The following is a 20,091-nucleotide window of genomic DNA, read 5'->3' as shown; positions in this document are numbered from 1 at the left end:
TTCCTCTTTATTCGTATACATTCCTGTAGATGTCCGATAATCCGTCTGTACAGTAATTTCTATTTCATACGTAAAGTTTCTTCTTCTTCTTTTGGTTTATGGCGGTTAGCGAACCCTATTGCATCACTTCCGCCGCCTGCTGGAACGGAGCGTGAAGCGACCAATCACAATTCAGTGGGTCTTTTTCAAACTTTCGTGCTTTTACATAATTAAAAAGTAATTAAATACAACAATTGTTCATATTTTGCAGTATATGTGTAAGCAGAATTAATGATCTGAAATTCATATGACAGAAATAAGTGTCATTTTAACTTGAAAGGGAAGCTTTAACCCCTTTATGGTACAGAGTTTGCCATATGGCAACAATTAATTTCACTTATTTCCTTGTTATTCTGAAAAACATACAATATATTGCAATATGGTAATTAAAGGTAGCCTTAAGGTAGTCAGTGATGTGCTGTTTTTTAGGTCAAATGGTATCTGAATGTTCCTCCAGAGCACTTTTTCTCAGCGTCACCGGAGGACACCTGCTGCTCCAGAATCTGCTCTGTTAACCTCATCTCAACACCAAGGGGGGTTTTTTGTTAGTAAATTACATATTTTTATTCACAAATCAACATTATCTAACATAGTTTTATTGTGGATTGTGCCATATGGCAACGCTGTACCCCAGTGGAACTGAAGTAATGTATTTCCCCACTGGGATTTTTAATAGATAGTAACATCAATAATTAGATTGCAGTTATTTATTTATTTGACGTGTTTATTGCAGAATAGTTGTATTGATGTATGAATAAGAAAATTACTTACTCTTTTCAGAAAATTAATGCAACAACATTTGACGAAGAGGATGAGTGTGTGTGAGTGTTTGTGTGTGTGTGAGAGAGAGTGTGTGTGTGTGTGCGTGTGTGCGTGTGTGTGTGCGTGTGTGAGTGTGCGTGTGTGTGTGTGTGTGTGTGCGTGTGCTTGTGTGTGTGTGTGTGTGTTTGTTTGTGTGTGTGAGAGAGAGAGTGTGTGTGTGTGCGTGCGTGTGTGTGTGTGTGTTGTGTGTGCGTGTGCGTGCTGTGTGTGTGTGTGCGCGCGTGTGAGTGCGCGCGCGTGTGTGAGTGTGTGTGTGTGCGTGTGCGTGCGTGTGTGTGCGCGTGCATGGATTTACATCAGTATCACCACAAACAACACTGGACTGAACCTTCAGGGAAAACGTGCTTGTCTTCCCTCTGCTGATCACTCATTTCTCAAGACTACTGCACTCAGCGAGGACATTGTTATTTTCACAGTAAAAGCCAGATTACAAGTTCTTCCTCCTAGACTCAACCTTTCTGTCTGGTTTCCTACAACTCACTGTCTGCATCACACTTCAGAACAGATCACGCAAACATTGCCACACATCCTGAATGGCTGTCATGCTTACAAAGGAATGTGCACAGCACGCCACGATAGAATAGTTGCCCTGATAGTGAAAGCTATATCAAACTATTTACCACATTTAGTAAGAATATTCAAACATTCCTGTGTAAATTCATCCATGTTTCAGCATCTCAGCAGTAACTCTGAAATCTTTTCTCATCCGTCTGCTAACACAGCAGATGTTATTGTGATTAATGAGGAGTGTAGAGAGGTGCTGCATGCACCTTTGACTCGAGTACGGAGGAAGCTTTCATGACTAAAGTCATTAAATATCAATCATTCCTAAATACCATTTCAGAAATAGGTTATCGAGGCCGATTACTTGTTTTTATATTTGGCAGCTTAGGACACACACACAGGTTGGTTGTAAGAGGGTTTCATCAACTTGGGATGCCCAAAACGAGGGCCACACTGCGAGCTAAGTACTGTGCACTGTCTGCTATTATAGGCAGCCATCATATATGGAGGAGAGGCTGTTATTTATACCCATAAGAACTGAGTGAAACACTTAATATTGTAAAGACCTGCTGCATGCCACTGGTCCATGATCTTGTACATGTATCTAACTGCATCTATAATATTTATGTCCCTGTAAGTTGCTTCTTTTAAGTGGACTTAAATAAATTGTTAAAATGTGTGTGTGTGTGTGTCTGTCTGTGTGTGTGTCTGTCTGTCTGTCTGAGTGTGTGTGTAGGTGTGTGTGTGTGTGTGTGTGTGTGTGTGTTCTACAAGAAACATACAAGAAACAGTGTCTCTGTATGTGTGTGTGTGTGAGTGTGTGTGTGTGTGTGTGTGTGTGTGTGTGTGTGTGTGTGTGTCCTGTGTGAGTGTGTGTGAGAGTGTGTGTGTGTGAGAGAGAGAGAGTGTTTGTGTGTCTCTGTGTGTGTGTGTGTCTGTGTGTGAGTGTGACTGGACTGGTGTGTGTAGGTGTGTGAGTATGTGTGTGTGTGTAGGTGTGTGTGAGTGTGTGTGTTTTTATTGTGAGAGAGAGAGAGTGTTTGTGTGTCTGTGTGTGTGTGTGTGTGTGTGGGCTGTCTGTGTGTGAGTGTGTGTGTGTGTGTGTGTGAGTGTGTGTGTGTGTGTGTGTGTGTGTGTGAGTGTGTGTGAGTGTGTCTGTCTGTGTGAGTGTATGTGAGAGTGTGTGTGTGTGTGTGTGTGTGTGTGTGTGTGAGTATGTGTGTGTGTGTTTCTGTGTGTGTGAGTGAGTGTGTATGAGAGTGTGTGTGTCTGTGTGTCTGTGTGAGTCTGTTCTTCTTAGAGAAAAATGGCATCTGTGAGGATTTCCAGTCAGGATTTAGACCGTATCATAGTACTGAGACTGCTCTTCTTAGAGTTACAAATGACCTGCTCTTATCATCTGATCGTGGTTGTATCTCTCTATTAGTGCTATTGGATCTTAGTGCTGCGTTTGACACTATTGTCCACAACATTCTTTTGCATAGACTAGAACACTTTGCTGGCATTAATGGAAGTGCATTAGCATGGTTTAAATCGTACTTATATGACCGCCATCAATTCGTAGCAGTGAATGAAGAGGTATCATATCATTCACAAGTGCAGTACGGAGTACCTCAAGGCTCAGTACTAGGGCCGTTACTCTTCACGCTTTACATGTTACCCTTGGGAGATATCATCAGGAAACACGGTGTTAGCTTTCACTGTTATGCTGATGATACTCAGCTCTATATTCTTCGCGGCCCGGCGAAACATACCAATCTGAAAAACTAACGGAATGCATAGTCGATATAAAAAACTGGATGACAAGTAATTTCTTACTGCTAAATTCTGAAAAAACAGAGGTGTTAATTATAGGACCTAAAAACTCTGCATGTAATAACCTAGAACGCTGTCTACGCCTTGATGGCTGCTCTGTCAATTCTTCGTCATCAGTTAGGAACCTAGGTGGTGGATCAGCACCTAGAAAGGACCTCTACAGCCCTGAAAGACAGCGGAGACCAGGACTAGAGCCCCAGAGACAGATCCCCTGTAAAGACCTTGTCTCAGACGACCACCGGGACAAGACCACAGGAAACAGATGATTCTTCTGCACAATCTGACTTTGCTGCAGCCTGGAATTGAACTGCTGGTTTCGTCTGGTCAGAGGAGAACTGGACCCCCGACTGAGTCTGGTTTCTCCCAAGGTTTTTTCTCCATTCTGTCACCGATGGAGTTTTGGTTCCTTGCCGCCTCTGGCTTGCTTCACTGAATTCAATGATGAACTGCCTTTAACTGTCACTTTGCATTATTGACACACTGACTGTTTTCCTTATTAAACTGTTGTTTCAGTTGCATTCTTGAACACACTTGACACAATCTGTTTTTCACAGTTTTTAAGCACTATATAAATAAAGATGACTTGACTTGACTTTATTCCTTTGTTCAAAACCTACAGTTTTTCTCCTTCACATTGGTGGCATTTTCTCCAATCATCCTTACTGTAATACTGCAGAGTATGTGAATTTCTCAAAACAGTTCATACAAACAGCACCACACAATGAATTAGCTGCAAAAGCCTGTCACTTACTCAAAATCCTCAGTTCATCTCTCAGAAAGTATTTATGTCAATGAACAAATCGGTGTCATCAGAATGAAAAGTCCTTAAATCATTGTTCACAAACAAGATCAAAAATGCTTAGTCATGTTGTCATTATAACTGCACTCTCTTACAGTTTTCTTCATCTGCTTACACACAGAATATACAGTTTCTGAAAGCTGTCACTCAAACAGCAGAAGCACACACCAAATCTACAAAACCAGACACTAATCATCAGCCTTTGACTCAGTTTTCAGTTTCATAAAACACTTTTTGTGGAACACAACACACAGTTCTCTCTGTAACACACACATCTAACAGGAATTAATATTATGACAAAGGTGTTTGCAAATGTTTGCTTTTGAGATGTGTTTGTGATATTTTGAATGCAGTGCTTCATTTTGCAAGAGATGAGAGGCATTTTACATTTTGTGTGCTTCTTATATTTGTGTAAATAAAGTAAAAAGAGAGGCAAAGTTTTTAAAAAAAATGTGTGTAAGCACAGCTGAAAAAACCTGTAAAGGTGGAAGAGAGCACTGTTCATTCACTCTGCCAATGATTCAGTGTCCGAAGCCATCGATCAGATAAGGGCTAGGGTTGGTGTAGGGCAATAGAATATACAGTTTGTACAGTATAAAAACCATTACACCTATGTGATGTACACACACACACACACGCACACACACACACACACACGCACACGCACGCACGCACACACACACACACACGCACGCAGCACGCACGCACACACACACACATACACTGAATTTTAAATTGTTCATAGAATTCTGAAATGTTGATAAACATATGCTTTGGCAATAAAATTTGAACAATTAACATGCCAATAAAGCACTTATTGAATTAAATTGGAAGTGTGTATGTGTGTGTGTGTGTGTGTGTGAGAGAGAGAGAGAAAGAGTATAATTTTCTTGACTCTCCTTCATGATGTGACATCCTGTAGCGGAACAACTGTGTGTGTGTGTGTGTGTGTGTGTGTGTGTGTGTGTCACCCTTTCCTCCAGTCTCATGTTCACACACACACACACACACACACACACACACACACACACACACACACACACACACACACACACACACACGGTCTGCTGTATCAGGACGGACTGCAGTATAATGATTCACTCCAGTGAGTATGAGAATATTTCACATCATAATAATGATATTATTGAGCAGAAGATCATTATTAACACTGACCATCGTTCACCTCAAACGATCATCCTGTCATCATTTAAAGCTGACTTTATTACCTGTGATATAGTGCTTTCTACCAGTGTTGTTTGAGTGGGTGAACGGTCCCTTTAACACACCGTGTCTAATGAGAAAAGTGTTATTGATCTGTTCATGTTTGACTGATTTATTCATTAGGGTTATTATAGCACTCGACTGCTTGTCAGTTTTAGTTATGCCCCCGTTTGCAGTTAATTTTGAGTTCTTTGTGTTGAATGATGGAAAGTGAAGTTTTGCCTGAGCAGTGAGAGTGATGAAGCACTGGTGTGTGACCCAGATTCACCTGAACCTTCTCTCCTCGTCAGCTCCTAACTAACACAGATCACAACACAGCACTCTGATTACACTGAGAACTGCATTTCTGCTATTACAAGTTTTCTGAAATGTACAATAAATGTGCAAATGATACATTGTCTAATTAAATATGCTGACTATCATAAATTTCCAGAATTCAAAGCGAAGCTGCTTTTTCTGACCCCACTGACCGATATTTGTTCTTGTTTTAATCAAGACTTCTAACCCTAACGAACCTGAACCCATATATTAATTTATTATTTATCCATAACACCTGTTAAAATTCTCCCCTTCTCTGCAAATTGATACACGTACAGCTGTATTCCTTTAGTTTGATTAATCACAGAACATTCATTTAATTGCATTTCAGTACCTTAAAGCTACACGTTTGAAAGTGAAAGTCGTGACATTTGCCAAGTTTGGTAACCCATACTCGGAATTGGTGCTCTGCATTTAACCCATCCAAGTGCACACACACCCAGGGCAGTGGGCAGCTATACCCAGCGATGGGTATTGAGGGTGGAAGAGAGCGCTGTTCATTCTCTCCCCCCACCTACAACTCCTGCCAGCACCGAGACTCAAACCTGTGACCTTCTGGTTACAAATCCAATTCTCTAAACATTAGGCCACAGCTGCCCCCTAAAGCTGTTTGTACCTAAAGTTCCATATTGTCTTTTGAAAGGGTAGCCTGAGTCATTTGGAGCAGGTTTGTCTGACGGTGTCCGGCGATCCTCACAGAAGCGTGTGCTCGCTGATGCATCTCTTCACCTTTCTGTTGACAGGAAGTGTGCGGTTTGTGCAGGTGGTCATTGTGTTGCAGCTGAAGCCACTTCACACCCTTGTTCTCGAGAAACGCTCTGCTCTTACACAGAACTGACAAGATGTTGAATGTTGAGATCTTGTGTTTCTGTGATGAACCTGCATGTTTTGTGTGACATTCCTAACGTTAGAGGATTTGAAGACACACTTTGATAACGCTATTTGTTGCTTTGACTGCTATAACTTTTGTTAAAGAGGATTCTGTAAAGACTAGTTAATTCTGGATGCTGTTACATGATTGATAAAACAAGAATACACTACAGCGCAAAAAAGATGTTCTTCCTTAGTGTTTTTGTCTTATTTTCTGGTATATAAATATCTACAAACTCTTGAATCAGGATGCATTTACTTGACATATATTATGTCTTGTCTTCTGAAAACATAAATAAAATAAAAATAAAATTTTTGCTTAAAACAAGTAAAAATATCTATCAATGGGGTAAGAAAAATAATTTTAATTCAAAGGCTAAACAAGATTATTTTTCTTACACCACTGACAGAAATTTTTACTTGTTTTTAAACTTTTGATATTTATACTAGAAAACAAGACATAAATACTAAGGAAGAAAATTATTTTGTCTTTAAAATATAATTGGAGTGCATTTTAAAAGAAAATACTATATGTATGTCATAAGGGTCAATTTTTTGAAATTGAGATTTATACATCATCTGAAAGCTGAATAAATAATCTCTCCATTGATGTGTGGTAATCTAAGACTACAAAAAAATTCTGAGATACAACTATTTGAAAATCTGGAATCTGAGGGTGAAAAAATAAAAATAAAAATCTAAATACTGAGAAAATCATCTTTAAAGTTGTTCAAATGAAGTTCTTAGCAATGCATATTACTAATCAAAAATTAGCTTTTAATATATTTATGGTAGGATATTTATAAAATATCTTCATGGAACATGATCTTTACTTAATATCCTAATGATTTTTGTCATAAAAGAGATATGTATAATTTTACCTGTGCTACTGATTTTTTTGTCTATTGCTACAAATATATCTGTGCTACTGATGACTGCTTCTGTGCTGCAGGGTCACGTATGAGTCTTTCTACTTCAAAATTTCACTTTTAATTCAATGTGTAGGGCTACTTGCCAGATTATTTGTGAAACTTGATAGCCATTTCTGAGTGAATGTTGTTTGAAGGTGAACCCTACACTAATGTTCTGTTAATGCTTCTGAATCCTGTAAGAATGAATTAAAGGAAAGTGATGATGTTAAACTACAAAATAAAGCTTCAGTAAGGATAAGCAAGTCTGTGGAGGACCCTCAGAAGCAGGTGTTTTGGTGGTTTGTCTGGGCGGGTTTTGTGAGCAGACCGTCGTCCTCCCTCTGTGTTTCTGCAGCTCATCGTCTGTGTTTCTCTCCTCTAGATCAGTCCATTCACTCCATCTTCTGCTGCTGCTGCTGTGCTCTACAGACCAGGTATGAAGCTACTACTAAATATTGTAGAAACTGAATTTTCTGTAAAGTTGCTTTGCAATGATTTGTATCGTAAAAAGCGCTATACATTGTACATATTGAATTGAATGAAGCACATGTTTCCACCACAGAACTGGAACCAGAGGTCAAAGGTCAAAACACTGTTAGAATGAAACGATCGCTGGGAACAGCTGATGATGTTCAGCTGACTTTTATCCTGCTGTTCCTTCATTTGTGCTCCACACGCTTTATTTTCCTGCATGTCAAGACACATGATTAGTATGAATGATAATAACCATCATAACCGTTGCATTGAGAGTTGCTGGGGGTGACATCATCATTCTCAAAGCTCATAAACAAACAGCAGGGCAGCTCAAGGCAGGTGTGTGAGACAGTGACGAGTCATGATCTCTGTGTCTCTCAGAAGCAGCAGTCGTGTGGATGTGAACACCAGCAGATTTTCGGGATCCGTCTATACGGTATACAGTCCTCTGTTCGTTCGTTCAGTGATTCGTTCGTTCATTCTGTGCTCCTGCAATGCTTCTCTCTCCTCGTGTTCTAGACTCAGCTGTCTCAGAAGAAGCTCCCTCCGTCTCCTCCTGAGGATGATGATAGCAGTGTGATGAAGGTGGTGGCCTTGTACGACTTCACAGCCAGAGAGAGTTCGGACCTTACGCTTCATCATGGAGAGACGTACATCATCCTCCACAAACAACACCAGCTGTGGTGGAGAGCCAAAGACAAGCATGGGTGTGTGTGTGTGTGTGTGTGTGAGTGTGGGTGTGTGTGTGTGTGTGTGTGTGAGTGTGAGTGTGCGTGAGTGTCTGTGTGTGAGCGTGTTTATGTTTGTGTGTGCATGTGTGTGAGTGTGTGATTGTGTGAGTGTGTGTGAGTCTGTGTGAGTGTGAGTGTGTGTGTTTGTGTTTGTGTTTGTGTGTGAGTGTGAGTATGCGTGAGTCTGTGTGCATGTGTGTGAGTGTGTGTGTGAATGTGAGTGTTTGTGTTTATGTTTGTGTTTCTGTGTGTGTGTATGTGTGTGTGTGTGAGTGCATGTGCATGCGTGTGTGTGTTAGTGTGTGTTAGTGTGTGTGTGTGTGTGTGTTTCTTGAGTTCTGATGTGCTGATCTCTGCTGATTCTCTCTCTCAGGAACAAGGGCTTCATTCCCAGTAACTATGTTACAGAAATTGGAACTATAGAGGCCAATGAGTGAGTATCAACCAGACAGAGTACTTCCACATCTCTTTAACCCATCAGATGAATGAAGCTGTCCTTCAGTCTGCTGGTCCTGGCCTGGAGACTCCGCAGTCTCCTCCCTGATGGCAGCAGACTGAAGAAGCTGTGTGACGGGTGAGTGGGATCACCTGCAATGCAGAGGGCTTTTCGAGTGAGACGGGTTCCATAAATGTCCTGGAGGGAGGGGAGCGAGACACCAATGATCTTCTCAGCTGCTCTCACTATGTGTTGAAGGGTCTTCTGGCAGGATGTGTTGCAGGTGCCATACCACACAGTGATGCAGCTAGTCAAGATGCTGTGATGGTGTCTCTGTAGAAGGTGTACATGATGGGGGGTGGGGCTCTGGCTCTCCTCAGTTTGCGGAGGAAGTAGAGACGCTGCTGTGATTTCTTGGCCAGTGCTGCGGTGTTGTCGGCCCAGGAGAGGTCCTCTGTGATGTGCACACCCAGGAACTTGGTGCTGCTCACTCTCTCCACAGTCGCACCGTTGATGGTCAGAGGAACATGCTGAGTGTGCGCTCTCCTGAAGTCAACAACAATCTCCTTCGTCTTCTCCACGTTCAGAGAGAGATTGTTGTCACTGCACCACCCGGCCAGACGGCTCACCTCACTCCACAAACTTAATGAAGAGGTTGGAGTTGTGTGATGGTGTCCAGTCATGGGTCAGCAGAGTGAAGAGGAGGGGGCTCAGCACACATCCTTGGGGGGCCCCAGTGTTCAGTGTGATGGTGCTGGATGTGTTGATGCCGACCCGTACTGCCTGAGTTCTTCCAGTCAGAAAGTCCAACAGCCAGTTGCACAGCGAAATGTTGATCCCCAGCTGGACCAGTTTGTGAATGAGCTGTTGAGGGATGATTGTGTTGAATGCTGAACTGAAGTCTATGAACAGCATTCTGACGTATGAATCTTTTTTCTCTAGATGTGTGAGTGCTGAGTAGAGGGCAGTGGCGATGGCATCATCGGTCGAGCTGTTGGACCGATATGCAAACTGGAATGGGTCCAGGGAGAGGGGGGGGGGCATGCACTTTATGAGAATAGGGGTAAGTGCAACTGGATGGTAGTCACTGAAGCAGGATGGAGACGGCTTCTTTGGGACTGGAATGATGGTGGTAGCTTTGAAGCATGTGGGGACAACAGCCTGACTAAGTGAGATGTTGAAAATGTCTGTGAAGACATCAGTGAATTCCACTGCACAGTCTCTCAGTACACGCCCAGGAATGTTGTCAGGACCCGTAGCTTTGCGTGCATTGATCCTGCTAAAGGATCTCCTCACGCTGTCCGGGGACAGTCTTCCATGCAGTGGTGCTGTTTTTTTCCTCAAAGCGAGCGAAGAAGGCATGTGTGTGTGAGTGTTTGTGTTTGTGTGTGTGTGTGTGCGTGTGCCAACCACGCCCTCCTAAAATGGCTCATTCTAACGTGCCTCCACATGTCTATGTCAAGATTTGCATAATGCCGCCCAAATGTTCATGCAAAGAAAGAGGGCATAACTTTTATTCTCGCTGTTGCTGCCGGCACCATGTTGTGGAGTCGCTTTGTGTTTCGTTGTGAAAGCGAAACTACTTTGGCTTTCCAAAAGAGGATACAACTACAAATCATTGGTTAAGTTGTTTTTACAACACTATTCCAGAAGAGTTCAACCCAAATATTCATATGTGTGCTGTGCATTTTATGGAGGACGAAAACCTTTTCCTGTGACAAAAAACTACAATGCCGGTGTCTGTTTATATAAAGTGGGGCAATTCCAACTTTGCAAGGACAGTCTGGTGCTTCTGACTCACAGTCTGTAAGTATGTTTTCATATGTAAAGGATTTGCCACTGATGATTCAAACGCGAGTTTTGAGCAGTGTAGAGTAGCGCTTGTTGTTTGTCATTTTTTCAAATCACAAATGCAAACATGGTTTTATGTGTACGCAGCACAATGTGCAACACAACGTGTGAAAACACAGTATAAGTCATTATAATCAGTAATCAATAATTATGTCCCCACTTGATGCAACAAATGCCTCATTTGTAATGGGTTTATTTGGATTTGTCTCGTCAAGCATGGAGACGGCATCACAGTATGGTGAGGGGCGTAACATTTCCGTCTCACACTTTTATTCAGCCAATAACAATGCACTGTATAACTGGCCAATCAGAGCACACCTCGCTTTCCAGAATGATGAGCTTTGTAAAAATCGAGGTGGGCCATAGAGGAGAAACAATAATGTACATTACGTGGAAAATAATGTGTTTTTTTAACCTTAAACCACATAAACACATTGCATTACACCAAATACACAAAATATTGTTATTTTTAGCAACGTCATATGACCCCTTTAAGCAATCAGCATCAGTCCAGATCTCTTTAACCAATCAGAGTCACTCCAATCGGAATCAATCCAGATCTCTTTAACCTATTCAGAGTCACTCCAGATTTCTTTAACCAATCAAAGTCACTCCAATTAGAATCACTTCAGATCTCTTTAACCAATCATTGTCATTCTAATCTGAATCACTCCAGATCTCTTCCAATCAGAGTCACTCCAGATCTCTTTAACCATTCAGAATTATGACACATCTCTTTATCCAATCAGAGTCACTCCAGTTCTCTTTAACCAACCAGAGTCACTCCAATCAGAATCACTCTAAATCTCTTTAACCAACCAGAAATACTCCAATCGGAATCATTCCAGATCTCTTTAACCAATCAAAGTCATTCCAGATCTCTTTAACTAATCAGTGTCACTCCAATCGGAATCACTCCAGATCTCTTTAAATATTCAGAGTTAATCCACATCTCTTTATCCAATCAGAGTCACTCCAGATCTCTTTAACCAGTCAGAGTCACTCCAGATCTCTTTAACCAATCAGAGTCACTCCAGATCTCTTTAACCAATCAGAGTCACTCCAGATTTCTTTAAATATTCAGAGTTAATCCACATCTCTTTATCCATCAGAGTCACTCCAGATCTCTTTAACCAGTCAGAGTCACCCCAGATCTCTTTAACCAGTCAGAGTCACTCCATATCTCTTTAACCAATCAGAGTCACTCCAGATCTCTTTAACCAATCAGAGTCACTCCATATCTCTTTAACCAATCAGAGTCACTCCATATCTCTTTAACCAATCATTGTCATTCTAATCTGAATCACTCCAGATCTCTTCCAATCAGAGTCACTCCAGATCTCTTTAACCATTCAGAATTATGACACATCTCTTTATCCAATCAGAGTCACTCCAGTTCTCTTTAACCAACCAGAGTCACTCCAATCAGAATCACTCTAAATCTCTTTAACCAACCAGAAATACTCCAATCGGAATCATTCCAGATCTCTTTAACCAATCAAAGTCATTCCAGATCTCTTTAACTAATCAGTGTCACTCCAATCGGAATCACTCCAGATTTCTTTAAATATTCAGAGTTAATCCACATCTCTTTATCCAATCAGAGTCACTCCAGATCTCTTTAACCAGTCAGAGTCACTCCAGATCTCTTTATCCAATCAGAGTCACTCCAGATCTCTTTAAACCAGTCAGAGTCACTCCAGATTTCTTTAAATATTCAGAGTTAATCCACATCTCTTTATCCAATCAGAGTCACTCCAGATCTCTTTAACCAGTCAGAGTCACCCCAGATCTCTTTAACCAGTCAGAGTCACTCCATATCTCTTTAACCAGTCAGAGTCACTCCAGATCTCTTTATCCAATCAGTGTCACTCCATATCTCTTTAACCAATCAGAGTCACTCCATATCTCTTTAACCAATCAGAGTCACTCCAGATCTCTTTAACCAATCAGAGTCACTCCATATCTCTTTAACCAATCAGAGTCACTCCAGATCTCTTTAACCAATCAGAGTCACTCCAGATCTCTTTAAAAATCTCAGAGTCACTCCAGATCTCTTTAACCAATCAGAGTCACTCCAGATCTCTTTAACCAATCAGAGTCACTCCAGATCTCTTTAAACAGTCAGAGTCACTCCAGATCTCTTTAACCAATCAGTGTCACTCCATATCTCTTTAACCAATCAGAGTCACTCCATATCTCTTTAACCAATCAGAGTCACTCCAGATCTCTTTAACCAATCAGTGTCACTCCAGATCTCTCTAACCAATCAGAGTCACTCCAGATCTCTTTAAACAGTCAGAATCACTCCAGAATCACTCCTTAATAATCTCCAGATTTTCATCAGTTCATTCAGAGCTCACTGGTCACTGACAGAGTTCATATGTGTGTGTGTGTGTGTGTGTGTTATGATGATGATGATCTTCATCAGCTGGTACTGCAAGAACATCAACAGAGCTGAAGCAGAACATTTACTCAGACAAGAGGTAAAGAAGCCCCTGCATCAATCATCAGTAGTTGATCCATCATCATCATCATCAACATCTGTATCATTTTCCTTGTGTGTTTTAGGGGAAGGACGGAGGGTTTGTGGTCAGAGCTCCAGTCAGCCCAGCAGCTACACCGTCTCCGTTTACACACACAGGTAAAGATTCTCCATCAGTTCACTGACTGATCACCGGATTCGCTGACTGATGGACTGATTGATTGATTGATCAGTTCAGGTAAAGGGGAGGTGAGGCACTACCAGATCAAGCAGACAGACACGGCTCAGTTCTTCTTGGCAGAAAATCATGTGTTCGGCTCTATTCCTGAACTCATCAACTACCACAGACACAATGCAGCAGGTAACTCTGTTCATCTCTGCTCTGTAGTTCTGCTGCAACGAGCCGCTGATGATCTGTCTGTGTTTGATCAGGGCTGGTTTCCAGACTGCGATATCCGATCAGCCCCTTGGGCACATGTCTGCCAGCCACAGCGGGATTCAGCTGTCAGACACACACACACACACACACACACACACACACACAAAAAAAAAAAACACACACACACACACACACACACACACACACACTCACACACACACACATACATATGAAGGACCATCATCAACAGCTGCACTTGTAGAATTTCAACCAATTAAAACTATAAAACATATAAAAGACCCTGTAAGCTCAAGACACTACAGACTAACCAGTGTGTTTTAATGCACTGCTCTGTTTTTGAGATTTTGCACTATTTTGCTTCCATATCATGTCTCTTCTTTCAGATAAGTGAAAAGAAAACATCTGAAACACACATTTAAGTGTTTATTTTATTGTACTTTATCAGTTTGCATCTGTAGATTTAAATATTTAAAGAGTTTTTTCTTTTAAAAACACCAAACTGTACAGTTTTATTCCTCACTATATTCTGAAGGTTTGTTCATATTTCATTCACATTGATTTATAAACATTTTACTCCTGAAAACATGGTGAAAATGTGTTTGAAAAACCTTTAACTTATGGAGTGATAAAAAGAGAAATCCAGAATCCCCTCTGGAAAAACCTTTAACAACATGTAACTCTAATATGACAACAGAATCAGACAAGAATTATCAAGTCAAGTCAAGTCTGCTTTATTGTCAATTCTTCCACATGTACAGTACATATATGCAGATAATTCAAATTGTGTTACTCTCAGACCCTTGGTGCATACAGATAACACTAACAGAAGGACATTAAATACAGATAAAATATCTAAATACAACTATACAAATGTCCTGGAGGGAGGGGAGGGAGACACCAATGATCTTCTCAGCTGCTCTCACTATGCGTTGTAGAGTCTTCCGGCAGGACGCGTTGCAGGCGCCATACCACACAGTGATGCAGCTGGTCAGAATGCTCTCGATGGTGCCTCTGTAGAAGGTGTACATGATGGGGGGTGGGGCTCTGGCTCTCCTCAGTTTGCGGAGTGAAGTAGAGACGCTGCTGTGATTTCTTGGCCAGTGCTGCAGTGTTGTCGGTCCAGGAGAGGTCCTCTGTGATGTGCACACCCAGGAACTTGGTGCTGCTCACTCTCTCCACAGTCGCACCGTTGATGGTCAGAGGAACATGCTGAGTGTGCGCTCTCCTGAAGTCCACAACAATCTCCTTCGTCTTCTCCACGTTCAGAGAGAGATTGTTGTCACTGCACCACCCGGCCAGTCGGCTCACCTCGCTCCTGTAGTTTGTCTCATCTCTGTTGCTAATGAGACCCACCACAGTCGTGTCATCCGCAAACTTAATGAAGATGTTGGAGTTGCGTGACGGTGTGCAGTCATGGGTCAGCAGAGTGAAGAGGAGGGGGCTCAGCACACATCCTTGGGGGGCCCCAGTGTTCAGTGTGATGGTGCTGGACGTGTTGCTGCCGACCCGTACTGCCTGAGGTCTTCCAGTCAGAAAGTCTAACAGCCAGTTGCACAGCGAAATGTTGAGCCCCAGCTGGACCAGTTTTTTGAATGAGATGTTGAGGGATGATTGTGTTAAATGCTGAACTGAAGTCCATGAACAGCATTCTGACGTGTATGAATCTTTTTTGTCCAGATGTGTGAGTGCTGAGTGGAGGGTAGTGGTGATGGCAACATTGGTCAAGCGGTTGGACCGATATGCAAACTGAATATCGGTCCAACCGCTCGACCGGCTATGAACCTGGACTCAGATTTCTATTCTGGAAATATATGCTAATTTAAATAGAATGCCTCATTTACTATTTTAAACATAACATTTAGGAAAACTTGTAATACAAAAGAAATTAAATGAATGTTATGTGATTAATCAAACTAAAGGAATACAGCTGTACGTGTATCAATTTGCAGAGAAGGGGAGAATTTTAACAGGTGTTATGGATAAATAAATAAAAAATGAATATATGTGGTCCGTTAGGGTTAGAAGCCTTGATTAAAACAAGAACAAATATCTATCAATGGGGACAGAAAAAGCAGCTTCGCTTTGAATTCAGTTGATCCCAATGACTACAAATTACATTGCATTCAGAGTATTTACATTTGATCGGTGCTCACACTCCCAGGGAATCGAACCCTTGACCTTAGTGTTTCTGATGATCTACTCTCTGAGCTACAGGAGAACTCATTAACACCCATTAATAGACTAGAGCTGATGACTACATCACACTCTGATGTGTGTGTGCAGATAAATGGGAGATCATCCGTCAGAGCTGACCTTCATGAAGGAGCTGGGCAGCGGTCAGTTTGGAGTGGGGCAGCTGGGGAAAATGGAGATCGCAGCATAAAGTGGCCATTAAAACCATCAGGGAAGGAGCCATGAGTGAAGAAGATTTCATAGAGGAAGCCAAGATCATGACGTAAGACATGCACACACACGCACACTGAACAAGTGAAAAAGTTGCTGAGGAGCTGGAAAGTGTGGTTGGTGGGTGGGTAGACGTCTGTGAGTGTGTGTGTGTGTGTGTGTGTGTGTGTGTGTGTGTGTGTGTGGTGTGTGTGTGAGACTTCCTGAGCCATGAGTGAGCGTTAGATTCTTATCAATCCTTCACTCAGCGTCTGTTTCTCATTCAACCTGCTCTGTGAGGAGTCGCTCAGACGTTTCAGGAAGAATCTGGAGGTGTGTGTGATGGAAACACATGTCACAGGAGTGAGCAAATATGAGTGAAATGTCTGTTATCTCTCAGCTTTGTTTTTGAGTCACAAAAAATTAGGTAATAAAAACATTGTGGGACATTGTTTAGAAATATTTCTAAAACGTTGAAATGTCCAGTTTTCTTGTCTTAATTATGACATTATTTTAAAGGGTGCAAAAACGTTTCTAACAACATTATTCTAACTTTTCTTTGACCAAAATATGTTACTTTAACTTTGTTTTAATATTATAAAAGCATTAAAATGTTACCAAAACATTTCTTGAGCATTCTCTACTAACTTTATTTTGACCCCAAAATATATTGTTATTTGAATGTTATTTGTAATATTCTTAGAACATTAAAACTCCAGTTTTTCTATCATATTTATAATGTTATTTAAAGGTTACCAATCAACTTTATTTTCACCCAAAAATATAATGGTTATTTGTACATTTTTAAAAATTATCACTTTTTCTTGTCATGAATATTATTGTTTCTTATAACGTTCACCAAGTACAAATAACACACTAAGAACATTCAAAGAATGTTGATCTTAGAGTGTGTTCTTTCAATGTTATGAAAACATGTCTCAAATATTAAAGTTTTTTTTTGACAGCGCTATACACACATTTTCAAAACTTTGCCTCTTTTTTTCAAAACTTTAAACACAGAAGAGCTCAGAATGAGCTTTATTGCCAAGGTATGTTTTACACATATGAGGAATTCGTGACAAGCTCTACAGTGCAACAGAATGACAGTGACAAGACAAGACACAGATAATAAAATAATAAAAATAGAAGAAGTAAATAGGGAATAACAATATACAGATTGACAATTGTATGTGGAGGTATATTACAATAGACAGTTTTGAGTAGGGGGAGTGCAGGGGGGTTTCTCCTGAAGTCCACTATCATCTCCATAGTTTTGAGAGTGTTGAGCTCCAGGAGGTTAAGCCTGCACCAGGCATCCAGCTCTTTAACCTCCTGTCTGTAAGCAGACTCGTCACCGTCCTGAATGAGGCCGATGAGTGTGGTGTCGTCTGCAAACTTCAGGAGCTTGACAGAGGGGTCTTTAGACGTGCAATCATTAGTGTACAGGGAGAAGAGCAGTGGGGAGAGAACGCAGCCCGGGGGAGCTCCGGTGCTGATTGTACAGGTGCTGGATGTGTATTTTCCCAGCCTCACTAGCTGCTGCCTGTCTGTCTGTCAGGAAGCTGTTGGTCCACTGACAGACGGAGGTGGGCACGGAGAGCTGAGTTAGTTTTGACAGGAGGAGATTTGGGATGATAGTGTTAAAGGCTGAGCTGAAGTCCACAAACCAAAAGGCCCTGGTCTGTCTAGATGTTGGAGAACATAATGCAGTCCCATACAGACTGCATCATCCACAGACCTGTTTGCTCTGTAGCCAAACTGAAGAGGGTCCAGCAAGGATCCAGTAATGTCCTTCAAGTTGGCCAGCACCAGTTTTTCAAAAGACTTTATCAGCACCTAGAAAGGACCTCTACAGCCCTGAAAGACAGCGGAGACCAGGACTAGAGCCCCAGAGACAGATCCCCTGTAAAGACCTTGTCTCAGACGACCACTGGGACAAAACCACAGGAAACAGATGATTCTTCTGCACAATCTGACTTTGCTGCAGCCTGGGAATTGAACTGCTGGTTTCGTTTGGGGTCAGAGGAGAACTGGCCCCCTGACTGAATATCAGTGTCTGTGGACTGCGCTCCGATCAGCTGATATCTCAGTGTTAAATTTCTTCAGTGACCTGCACTCTTAAAAAATAAAGGTACTTTACTGGCATCAGAGGTTCTATTAGGAACCTTGGACATCCATGGAACCTTTCAAAATGGAGAAAAGGTTCTTTGTAGTAGAAAAAGTTTCTTTAGATTTTTAAAATGTTTTTCCAATGGTTCTTTTAGGAACTGTTCACTGAAAGGTCCTTCTGGGAACCAAAAAGGGTTCTTCTATGGCATCACTGCAAAAACACCCTTTTGGAACCTTTATTTTTAAGAGTGTGAGCCGCTGAACAGCTCTGAATTTGTGTGAGAAACTGATTCAATTAAACTCTGAGTTTATAGAGCTCAAACTCTGCCTCTGTGTGTGTGTCTGCAGCCGTCTCTGCCACCCAAAGCTGGTCCAGCTGTACGGCGTGTGTGTCACGCAGCGTCCCATCTGCATCGTGACAGAGTTCATGGAGAACGGCTGCTTGCTGCACTTCTTGCGACAGCACAGCAGAACTCTGGGCCACGTCCAGCTGCTCTTCATGTGTCAGGACGTCTGCGAGGGCATGGAGTACCTGGAGCAGAACAGCTTCATCCACAGAGACCTGGTGAGACACGGCAAGAACACACAGGACCTGTTTGAGACATGCGGACAGGAGTACACTGGTGTGATGATCAACACATCTGAAGCTCTTCCTGAAAAATGTATACAAGTTTAATAAAAAAAAAAAGTTTGTCAAAACAAACTTTAATGTTGTCTTGACAAAGCCTGGTCATATTTTAAAAGTTTCAGGCGTTCGATGGTTTTAAGGCCATGCAGTCTATGAAACAAACATGTATAGATAAATAGGGCATAGGTCTAAATAGATAGTCACCTTTATTTTTATAGCACTTCCTACAATAGAGAATGCTGCTTCACAGATCAGTATGAAGACTGTTGTTTTTTCTCAAGACATAGGTAAAAAAACAACATACAATCGCACAATTCACATGTAGATCAGTTGATCAGACAGCGGCAGAAGCATAAATGTTGTTTTTCTGGTTGGTTCAGCTGATGCTGATGCTGCAGCAGATTATTGGTGCTTGCTCTGTGTATTGTGCTGATGTACAACAGCGACAAAGATCTGTGACTACAGACAACATCTCAGCAGTCAGATGAATCCAGAAATGACACACAGTCACGGATGACTGCAGTGTATCAGGGACTGATACTGTGTCTGTGTCTGTGTCTGTGTGTGTGTGTGTGTGTGTGTGTGTCCCCGTAGGCCGCTCGGAACTGCCTGGTGAACGAGAGGAACGTGGTGAAGGTGTGCGACTTTGGCATGACCAGGTCAGAGTCCCGACCAGTTCCTAACCCACCCTAACCTAACCTAACCTAACCCACCCTAACCAATCCCACCCTTGACCCGATCACCACTTCAGTTCTTCTGATATCTGCCCAGCTTACAGGAAATGTTCTTACTACGTTCTTGCCAAGGTTCTCTTAAAGTTGTGAACAAACATTCTTAGAACATTCATGGAACATTTTTTTAAACACTATCAGTTCATGTTTTTTTAAATGTTTCAACTTGTTTCAGAACATTTAGAAAACATTCAAAAGTAACTTCCATAATGATACAATCAACAAATTATAAAATTGTATGTTTCCTTGATGTTCATATTTTAATGTTTTTAAAACATTTTGAAGCCTTGCACATTCAGAGAACATTCAGAAATCATGTTTTCATTATATAATAGGAATGTTAGGAAAAAAAAAACCTTTTTTGGCCAATCAAAGGGGTTTAAAAACCAATAAATATGAGGGAAAAATTATTATTTTCAACCCTCATTCAGACACACTCTCTCTCTATCTAAAATTACCTGTTTTTAAGGGGCAGGTCCTTTAAGGCTTGTCAGTAATCAGTAGGGCTGCCCTCACCAAAGGACTGTTCTGGTCGACATTTTTTAATAAACAGTGTTGTGCAAGT

The 20,091-nt window shown here is 41.5% G+C and overlaps 1 pseudogene; it reads left to right on the top strand.

Annotated features, from left to right (window-relative positions):
• The first annotated feature begins 5,019 nt into the window (after positions 1 to 5,019).
• On the top strand, positions 5,020 to 19,488 carry LOC122141902 (annotated as a pseudogene).
• The last annotated feature ends 603 nt before the right edge of the window (positions 19,489 to 20,091 follow it).

Source organism: Cyprinus carpio, chromosome B23 (assembly GCF_018340385.1).
Source record: "Cyprinus carpio isolate SPL01 chromosome B23, ASM1834038v1, whole genome shotgun sequence".
Classification (NCBI taxonomy): domain Eukaryota; kingdom Metazoa; phylum Chordata; class Actinopteri; order Cypriniformes; family Cyprinidae; genus Cyprinus; species Cyprinus carpio.
Note: the sequence above shows the minus strand (reverse complement) of the source record. Positions and strands in the feature narration are given on the sequence as shown.